Consider the following 9,255-nt stretch of genomic DNA (forward strand, 5'->3'; position numbering starts at 1 on the left):
TTGACAGTGGAATTGTCCAGACAATGCAGATAGGGCACTCCTCAGTCTGTTATTGACGGCCACTTACTGTAAGAGGTCCTCAGCAACCCTCTTCCAGCACACACCAACAACATGGCTGTGGCTTAGCACATTCAAACCCTGGGATCTCCACTGTGCCCCTGCATGACAGATGCACAGCTCACTAGCCTCACATGTTGCCTTATGTGACCTACTTTACAGTGGCACAGTAACCTACTGTACTGGGGATGCAGATGCCAAGCACACTCTGGCTAAGCTGTCATTCCCTAGGGCAACAAGCCTAGTATTGACCTCTACACCCATATGCTCAATTGTCAGATGCACAATATTTGTTGTGCTGTTATACTGTTTGCAGGTCTTTATTGCCATAGCATTCCCTGTTCCTATGAACAACTTGTGTATCTGTGGAAGATGTTTGAATATGAGGGCGATCCACTATATCACTTATGTCTCTGTAGTCATTTACTGTGTGCACTGGGCAGATTGCTGTGTTGTGGTTGGTTCCTGGAATGACACGTATAAATACCAGATATGTGTGGCCAACTGCTAAACGGAGATATGGCCTAAGTGTGTGAGCATGCCCAGTTCAGCCTTTCCATGGCATGTTGTCTGACATATGCCTCATTTATCAGTGTGCGAGCATGCCCAGTGTGAGCTTTCCATATGTTGAACTCAGAAGTCCACCACATATTTGGGTGTGTGTGAACTTCAACAATATCTCACGTTGATGGTTGTGTGTTGGGTGTCATGTTGTGTACTAACTGGCCAACTGCTTCGTGTCTGCCACAACAGGGATTATGCTGTGCCTGCAGGGATTGCATGGGATACTTTGCATACAGTTGTCAACATCCTTTCATAATGACCTAACACTGTAGTACCGTATAGTGTACTTGTTCAGTACTTTCACTGTGGTGGACAGTATCCTGGGCTTTAGTCCTATCACTGCTTGACATCTTCATAGTGAGCACAACAGACTGTGTAGGGGCCAGTTGTGCACATATGACCATGTTGCATTATGTTCAGATATGGACTACCTACACCAGGCTTGTCCAACATTGGTATTGTATTCCACAACATAGGTGGACATTGGCAAACACTAGCGATGTTCCCTAGGACATTTCTGATGCTAGTCACAGAGTGTGTTTGTCCTTCGACACACATTGTAACTGGAGTTTGCCATGACATATGTCATGGTTAGTATACTGTGCCTCCGTCTACCTCTGACATAACAGTGATACCCAGGGTTAACCTACCATCTCCCATCCACTCATCGGGATTCCTCTTGAGGGGTGTCGATAGGTGACTCTCTGGCTAACCTGTACTGGGAGTTCACTCAAGAGTGGGGGTGCCTTCTGTGTTATGGATCATTCTGTACAGCTTGTCCTATGTATGTCAGTGCTGGGTTTCAGGACTCTCATGTGCATAGCTCACTGCCATTCAGATTGTACAAGGTGCAGCATGTTCATTGATTCCAGCTTGGACATGACTTCATACATCAGGCACAGCTTGCCTCTGGCTGGGCAGTATGGCAGTGTGTGGAGCTGCAGTTTGTTTACTCAGGCAACACATGGCATCTGTTCATGCTCTTTGCTACTCCTGGTGGGGTACAGTTGTGGACTTTACAGTTGATGGAGGTGTCTGCTGAAGTATATCCCACAGGGGCTATTGTAGTCAATTGTGATGCTGATGAAGGATGACTGCAGAGCCACAGTGACCTCCCCTTATCTACATCTGACAACCTTCATGATTGGGTGGGTATATGGTATGTTTCTGCGAACACTACAGCCACATGTTTGCCCAATGCAGGATATCAATCACCTTGTGTCCCCAGGTCTCTCATTACATGTTAGGTACGTAATGGGTTAACACCTGTGTGGTAATTTGTGGGCACTTACTGTATATCCATGGTGGTTGTCTATACACAGTTCTGCAATTAGCTTGCTGACATGGCTATGGCTCCAATTGTCTGTTTCTAGGTGGCCCTTTTGTGGGTTGCTTGTGTCAGCTGGGGGTCGGATATGGTGGGCTGTTTGTACTCCTCTGCATACATGTTCAGTCACAGTCCTTCCATGTTGGCCTGTACCTATGGGACATATATACACGGGGTGGTCCCAGGACCAAGCCTTGTGGGATGCCACTCATATCTGCTTTGTAGTCTGACATGGATGCAGCATGTCTGACCATGTCAGTTCTGTTCTCAGTCTGGTTTGCAACCCCACTACTGACATAGGGGTATATATATATATAATCTGGTGAACATATCCATACTGAACTCGTAGGGTATTGTCTGGAAGCATATGCATGGTCCAGCTACGCTGTGTGGACCACACTGCCCTCATCAATGACCTTAATGACTGTTTCAAATGGGTCAAACATGTTTAGGGGCAGGATCTGCAGTTACGACAGCCACACTGTGTAGGGTCCGGTATCAGTAGGTCCACGATAGCTTTATGTCTGCGGTACATACTGATCCTTTCCATAGCTGTGCAGACCAAGCTTGTCAGGATCCTGGGGTGGTAGTTTGCAGTATCCATTCAGGCAACACCTTTGTTGTGAAGGACCACTGTTGTTGTACACTGCTCTTTGGGTACATATCCTGTGGTAAGGCTGACATTGGGCAGTAGTGTGATTTGGCATTCCATTATTCTTGGAGTCCATGTTGGCCTCAGCCCAGGACACCATCACATACCTTTGCTGCTGTGTGTTTTGCTTTGACGATGATGGCTGTTACCTCAGCATCTGCAATGTCAGGGGACCAGCAGTCTGCTGGGATAGATATTTTGCATTCTGGGGGTTTGCACTGCACCTGTCAGGTTGTATGTTGGCAATATGTGTGTGTGTTTGGTATGTTGTTTGTAATATCTGTGTGATTCGGAGCATATCTGTGGATTCCCAACATGGTTCCTACCATCAGTTAAGTAAGCCTTGTGATTATCCTTAGTGTCCTGTACAATTTGTATCTTCATAGGTTCATGGTTTCATACTAGGCTATCCACCCTAGCGCATTAGTAAGCCAAGCCAGAGTGTGTGTGTCTTTCGCCGCCCCTTGCTATGTGACTATTATGGCCATTTATGATTTTCTTTACTGTGCCTCTGTCTGGACGTGACACAGTGAAGACCCCCAGTGTGCATGTACAATCATCCATCCACTTGGCAATATTCCTGTTGAGGGGTGTCAGTGAGGGGCTCTGCCTAACATGGATTGGGATCCTGTTTCTGGGTGTGGGGAGCCTCTGGATTATGTATCTGTCCCTCCAGCACATCCTATTTCATTATGTGTTGAGGCTGACATCAGTCACTCTCACAGCTCCAATGGCTTTGATTTCTTGTGGTGGAGCATGTCCATTACTCCTGTGTTGGACATGGCCTTGTACAACAGACATACAATGCCTCTGTGTAGGCAGTCTGTGACTGCATTCAGCTGGGGTGTCTACAGCCAGGCAGCATATGACATATATTTGACACCCTTTATCCTCTTGGTGGGGTACCTTTGAGGTCTTCCAAACCACTGCAGGTGTCAGGTACGGTACATCCCATATGAGTCATTGTACTAGATTATGGGTCTGATAAGGGAACAGTACAGGGGCACAGTGACCTCTGTTGATGTAGATGTGAATCCTTTCATGATACAGTGTCCAATATCAACAGTCTTCCTAGCCACATTGGCATTGTGAGTGTCACATGACAGGTTACTGTCGACTTGTGTCCCTAGGTCCTGATTACTCCTTGCATACATAATGGTTTACCACCTATGTGGTAATTTGTGAGTACCTTGTCTGGTATTTGGTGGGACATTCATACTGTCCAGTGTCTTCAGGATGTCTGGGTGGGGTTCTTGTGTGTGAGAGTGTGGTCTGTCACATGCTACAGACTGTACAGCAGTTTTGACTACACTTAGGTGCACATGGGTGGTCTCCGCTGCTTTGTGCATTGTCAGTTACCTGGCTGTATGGGTGTCTGTGCTGCGTATGAATACCCCCCTCCTTTGATGTTTTGGTCCAGGTGTTGGGGCCATAACGCATGATATGTGGTATAACCTGGTAGTGCTGGTGTGCTATCAGTAGGCTTGCAGCAGGCTTCTGTCACTGCACAGACATCGATGTTCTCCATACTGGGAAGTGCCTCAGGGGCATGCATATTGCAGTTTACACGTCTGGCATTGGTCAGCATTACCCTTATGTTTCTTACCACTTATGTTTTCTAGGGTGGTGGGTTAGTCTTTTTGGCCTTGCCTACATATGGCTCTATGGAGGTGGCAAAGGCCTTATCCAGTATCCAGACTCCCAGGGGTAACAGGTGCAAGCCATCCCTGGAACAGCAGCATGGCTTGTCATGCATGACATCTCAAGCAGACAGACATTAGACCCTCTTGGACTGACAGCTGTAACTGTGCCACCTGTTAAAGCTGATCATTCTGTGTTTGTACTGTGGCATCATTCTTGATGAGGGTTGGATGCTGCAAATGGCCAGTGTCATACCGGCCTGGGGTACATACTCAGAGAGCTCATCCATGTCTCTTTTCATGTAGTCCAGGGAGGTACATCTCAGGTCATTCACACCAGCATGGACAATGAGTGCATCATATTTCTGCTTGCTTTGGGGTGACCTGCATACTTTTGTTATGTGGTATATTGTGGCAGCCTACAGGCAGCTTAGTGTACCCTTTCCCTTGTTCAGTCTGGTGAGTGGGACAGCAGTGTGTCTGCCTATACAGACACCTATTGCAACTGTATCAGGCATGTTGTTTCTCCTTCTGGCCTGTGACTGTTTGGCACACCAGCTTTGTGTACTATGTGTTGCATGTGCTATGTTTGGAGGTTGTGGTTGCTTGGGATCTGCTTTGGAGGCTTCTGTTGGTGTGGTGTGTTTGTAATTAGGGCCTCCGGGAATGTTTTTCTGTGTTTATGTGTTTGGTTTACAGTTGTGATAGGTCTATGTGGGACTGGGTTTGTGGTGTATGTGGTTACCTTCTCCTCCTGACTAGTTTTGACAGTACTGAGTTGGGGGAGCTCTGCCTCCAGTTTAGATACATGGTTGCATCTCTCACATATATTTGTATTTATTGGGGGGAGTTGTGAGTTGTCTGTGTACTTGGGCCAGGTGTCACATTGCCCCTGGATTCACAGATTCTACTTGTTGTGGCTGGCCTTAGTGGATTGTATGTGTGGACATATTTTATTGCCATACTACTGATTAGTGATTACTTCCCTTTTTATGTTTGCTCTATTATGTAGTAGCTTCCTCATTCTCTTGCATGGTTTGGTAATGGCTGGAGTCCAGCATGCCAGATGCCTGCGTGTATGGCATTGTGTTTTGTTGTTATTTGTGATTGCATACTCCAAGCATTCCTGGCTGTGTTCATGGAATGCCTGTATAACATGTTCTGCGGTGTGTCCCATATTCTGCACTTGCACAGGGCCTTTCGTGGATTCCACATCGGTTTGGAGGGATGCAACCTATGTTTTACACATGTTTTTCACTGTGGTTTTCTGGCCAGGGACTGTGGTCAGGATGTGTATATCCAGTGTGATTACTCTATGGTCTGGTCTTACCAGTGAGGGATACACTTTTCATCTTGCCATCTAGTACACATGTTGCTGATTATCACATCCAGTATGCTTACCCCTCTTGTGGGAGTGGTACGTTGTTCCTGGGCATTTTGGTTTATGGATTCTGGGAACTTTTCTCCTACTGTGTTGGTGCTAGTATAATGCTCCCAGTGTATGTCTGGGTATTTTCAGTCAAGCAATATAATGTGGTTTGGGGGGCTTGATATATTCATGTATTCCAACATAGGCCAGGTGCAGTTCCTGGTATTAGGACAGTAGTCTGCAGCAGGCTATATACTGGGAGGTGGTTTTAGCCATTGGTATTTGACCATGGCTAATCTATGCTGCTTCTTGTTGTGGTACCAACATGGGGGTGTGGTTATCCTTGACATTTATTGCTAGTCACCCTCCTTTTGTAGCTTGTTCCATGTTTTGTGGCTGTACAGCACAGTATGAGGTGTAACCTGGTAGTGTTAGGGTGCTGATGTGAGCCTTGACCCAGTTTTCTATTACAGGACTGATATCAACATTTTCCATACTGTGTGCGTTTACACTGCACACATCTTGCTGTTTAGACTTCTGGCATTGGGTAGCATTACATCTAGGTTCCTATCCCTTGTGGTACCTATGAAGGTGGGTTTGTGTTTTGAGACTTACCTATTTAGGGCATGCTGTGGGTACTGACAGCCTTTGCCAGTATCCATGGGGAATGGACTGATAGGTGCATGCCACCCCTAGCAGGTGGTGCATCATGTCATGCTTCACATGTCTTCCCAGGCTGAAACACATTGGCTCCCCTTTGACTAACTGCATTACTTCAGCCAGTTATTGCAATTGATCATCCCATCGTCATTTTGTGGCTTCATGCTTGGTGAGGGTGGATGTTAGTCAGGGTCCTCAGGTGTGCATATAGTACATGGTGTTGCATTACTTAACACATGGCATTCATGCCTCAGGTGGTGCTGCAGGGCTGCCTCTGTCAGAATGCCATATTACACTCCCTGTGCATGTTTGTGAGCAGGTCATGTCATTTTAGGCATCCCTGTTATTATTTGAGTGAATCAGAGGGGGTATCATTCCCAGGGTTCCTACTGAGCCAGTGTATGTGCTATGCGTTGCCTCTTTGCCAAGGCCAGGGCATACTGGGCACGCCTCCTTCTGCCTACTGGGGCAGGCTCAGGTTGTTCCTCCTCCGAGTCACGCTCTGCCTGTGATGGCCTTGGCAATGGTGGGGGGCTGCTTGGCCCGGCCCTATGCTGGTCCTGCTGCAGCTGTTTTCGCAAGATCATATTATGTAGCATAGCACATACCATGACAATTTGGGTACATGTAGTTGGTGTGTACTGCAAGGCTCCACCAGATGTGTCCAGACACCAGAACCGTGACTTGAGCAGCCCAAACACACGCTCTATTACATTACGTGTTTGTGCATGTGCCTCATTATGGCATTCCTGTTCAGGTGTGTGTGCGTTTCTGATGGGTGTCATCAGCCACGGCTCCAGTGCATAACCTGCATCGCCCACTAGGTGTTCGTGTGGGATGTCCCCATTGGCAAATGTCTGGTACAGCTGCATCAAATGCCAGATGTGGGAATCATGGTAGCTCCCAGGGCAGCCAGCACGCACATTCATTATTTTGCCCTGGGCATCACACACAACCTGGCAGTTGATGGAGGGGAAGCCCTTGCGGTTAATGTAGGCCCTACCCCGCTCACCGGCTGGTGCTTTGATGCATATGTGCGTGCAGTCTATTGCACCCACTACCTCAGGGTATTCCGCTATTTGCTGGAAGAGACGCATATTGCTGGCCAATACCTCACGGGCATTGGGGAAATATACATGATCACCGACATGTGCTGACATGGCATCCAGGAACTGGTGCAGTACCCTGGAGGCTGATGCCTGTTGTATCCCCATCATATCACCAGTTGGTCTTTGGAAGGTACCTGTTGCTAGTATTCTTAGGCCAACACATACCTTGGTTTCCACTGGGATGGGTTCCCCTCTGTTGGTTCTGTGTGTGAGGCGTGGCCTGCAGAGCTCAACTATTTGCTGCAGGAGCTCTCTGTCCATTCTATAGCGCTCTACTATCTCCAGCTCATGTAACCCATGGTAGGTGACCCTGGGCCTGTACACTCTTCTCTGTCTCCTCACTGTGGGTTGTCTGGCACCATCTGCATTGACACCACCCTCAGCAAGTCGCCTATGTCTCATTATGACAGCTATGGCAGCCCCTAACATTTCTGCTCTGAGTTCAGCTTTTTCAGTTTTCACTTCTAATAGCTTACTCCTGTCTTGCAGTGTCTCTTGAGAGAAACATCCTGCACTGCTGTTTGCAGAGTTTTAAGTGCTGGGCTGGGCTACTATTCTGCCTGTGTAATTGCCTGCTTCTAATTGTTTTCACCTGCTAGCTCCAGCAGTATTCTCTGCTAGCTTCCTACTAATTCTGTTGCTTCCTTTTTCCTTTCTGTTTCCTCAGGGGGGAGCAGTGTGCATACCAGCAGAAACACGCTCACAGTGGCTTACACGTGTGCACACATGCTTACATGGTTCAGGATCTGCCTATTTGGGTTAAAACGCGTGCACACCAGCGCAAACAGTGTTAAACATCTACCAACACGCTCCCACATGCTCAGTCTGCCTTACACGCGCGCACACTGCCCTACTCGCACTTCATGGCACGCACACATGCTCATGCACGCCCAGCAAGAAACTTTGGTGTAAGTAACAGTGTACACCTTCCATTTCCTGACTTTCCCAGACTTATCTTGTGGCACTCCTCTTTCCCTGATCTGTGTCTGTCATCTGTCATGTTACACTGACCTCCAATGAACTGCATTTCTTTCGACCATTCCCCCCTGTGATGTCACCTATCTCCTACTCTATTCCTCCCCCTTATGTATCTCTTACACTACTCAGACTGTGCTCATTTGCTGTGTGACTGTGGGATTCAGTATCCTAACCCTCATTTACATGAGATTGCCTACTAATGCTTAGTTACATGTCTTAGACTCAGCTTCCCCCCTTAGCAACCACTACATGGTGGCCATGTTGTTGTTGGTCTGCTGGTCCCTGCATTGTCATTCCATGTATTGCATAAAACCCACATTTGTGGGTTTATAACCTTCATTTTTATGTTTTATACAGCGCAGCCCATTTGCATGGGGCTGCGCTGCGTTTAAAAAAAATTATATTTTTATAAGTTTTGCATCGGGTTACCTTGCCAATGGCCACATATTTGGCCATTGGCATGCTGCCTGACACATATGCACCCTTTATTTGGAGCTGACATGGCTCAGTTTAGATTTTGCAGAAACGTACTCAGTTGTCAACTGAGTACATTTCTGCAGCTAAAATGTCTCTTACACGGGCTGGTTTCTGCTTCGTGGATCGCTAATATACCTCATTTGCATACCTTTCGGCTGCAAGTGAGGTATTTAGCATATCCACGCCCAGTCCGTGTAAGAGACGTTTTAGCTGGTCTCTTACACGGAGTTTCGGGCTGTTCCTGGATCGCGAGGCTTGCATGGAGTGTTACACATCTCTTACACTCCGTGCAAGCCTTCGTGAATCCTGCCCATTGTCCTGTTCGATTCTCAGCTAGAGTGTCTTCTGTGTGGAAACATGTGTGAATGGGCGTACCTTTGTTGAAGGTTGTGCATGAGGGCCGGGATGTAAAAATCTACTGC

Source organism: Protopterus annectens, chromosome 12.part0, assembly GCF_019279795.1.
Source record: "Protopterus annectens isolate FY-2018-M chromosome 12.part0, PAN1.0, whole genome shotgun sequence".
In the NCBI taxonomy this organism is placed as follows: Eukaryota; Metazoa; Chordata; order Ceratodontiformes; family Protopteridae; genus Protopterus; species Protopterus annectens.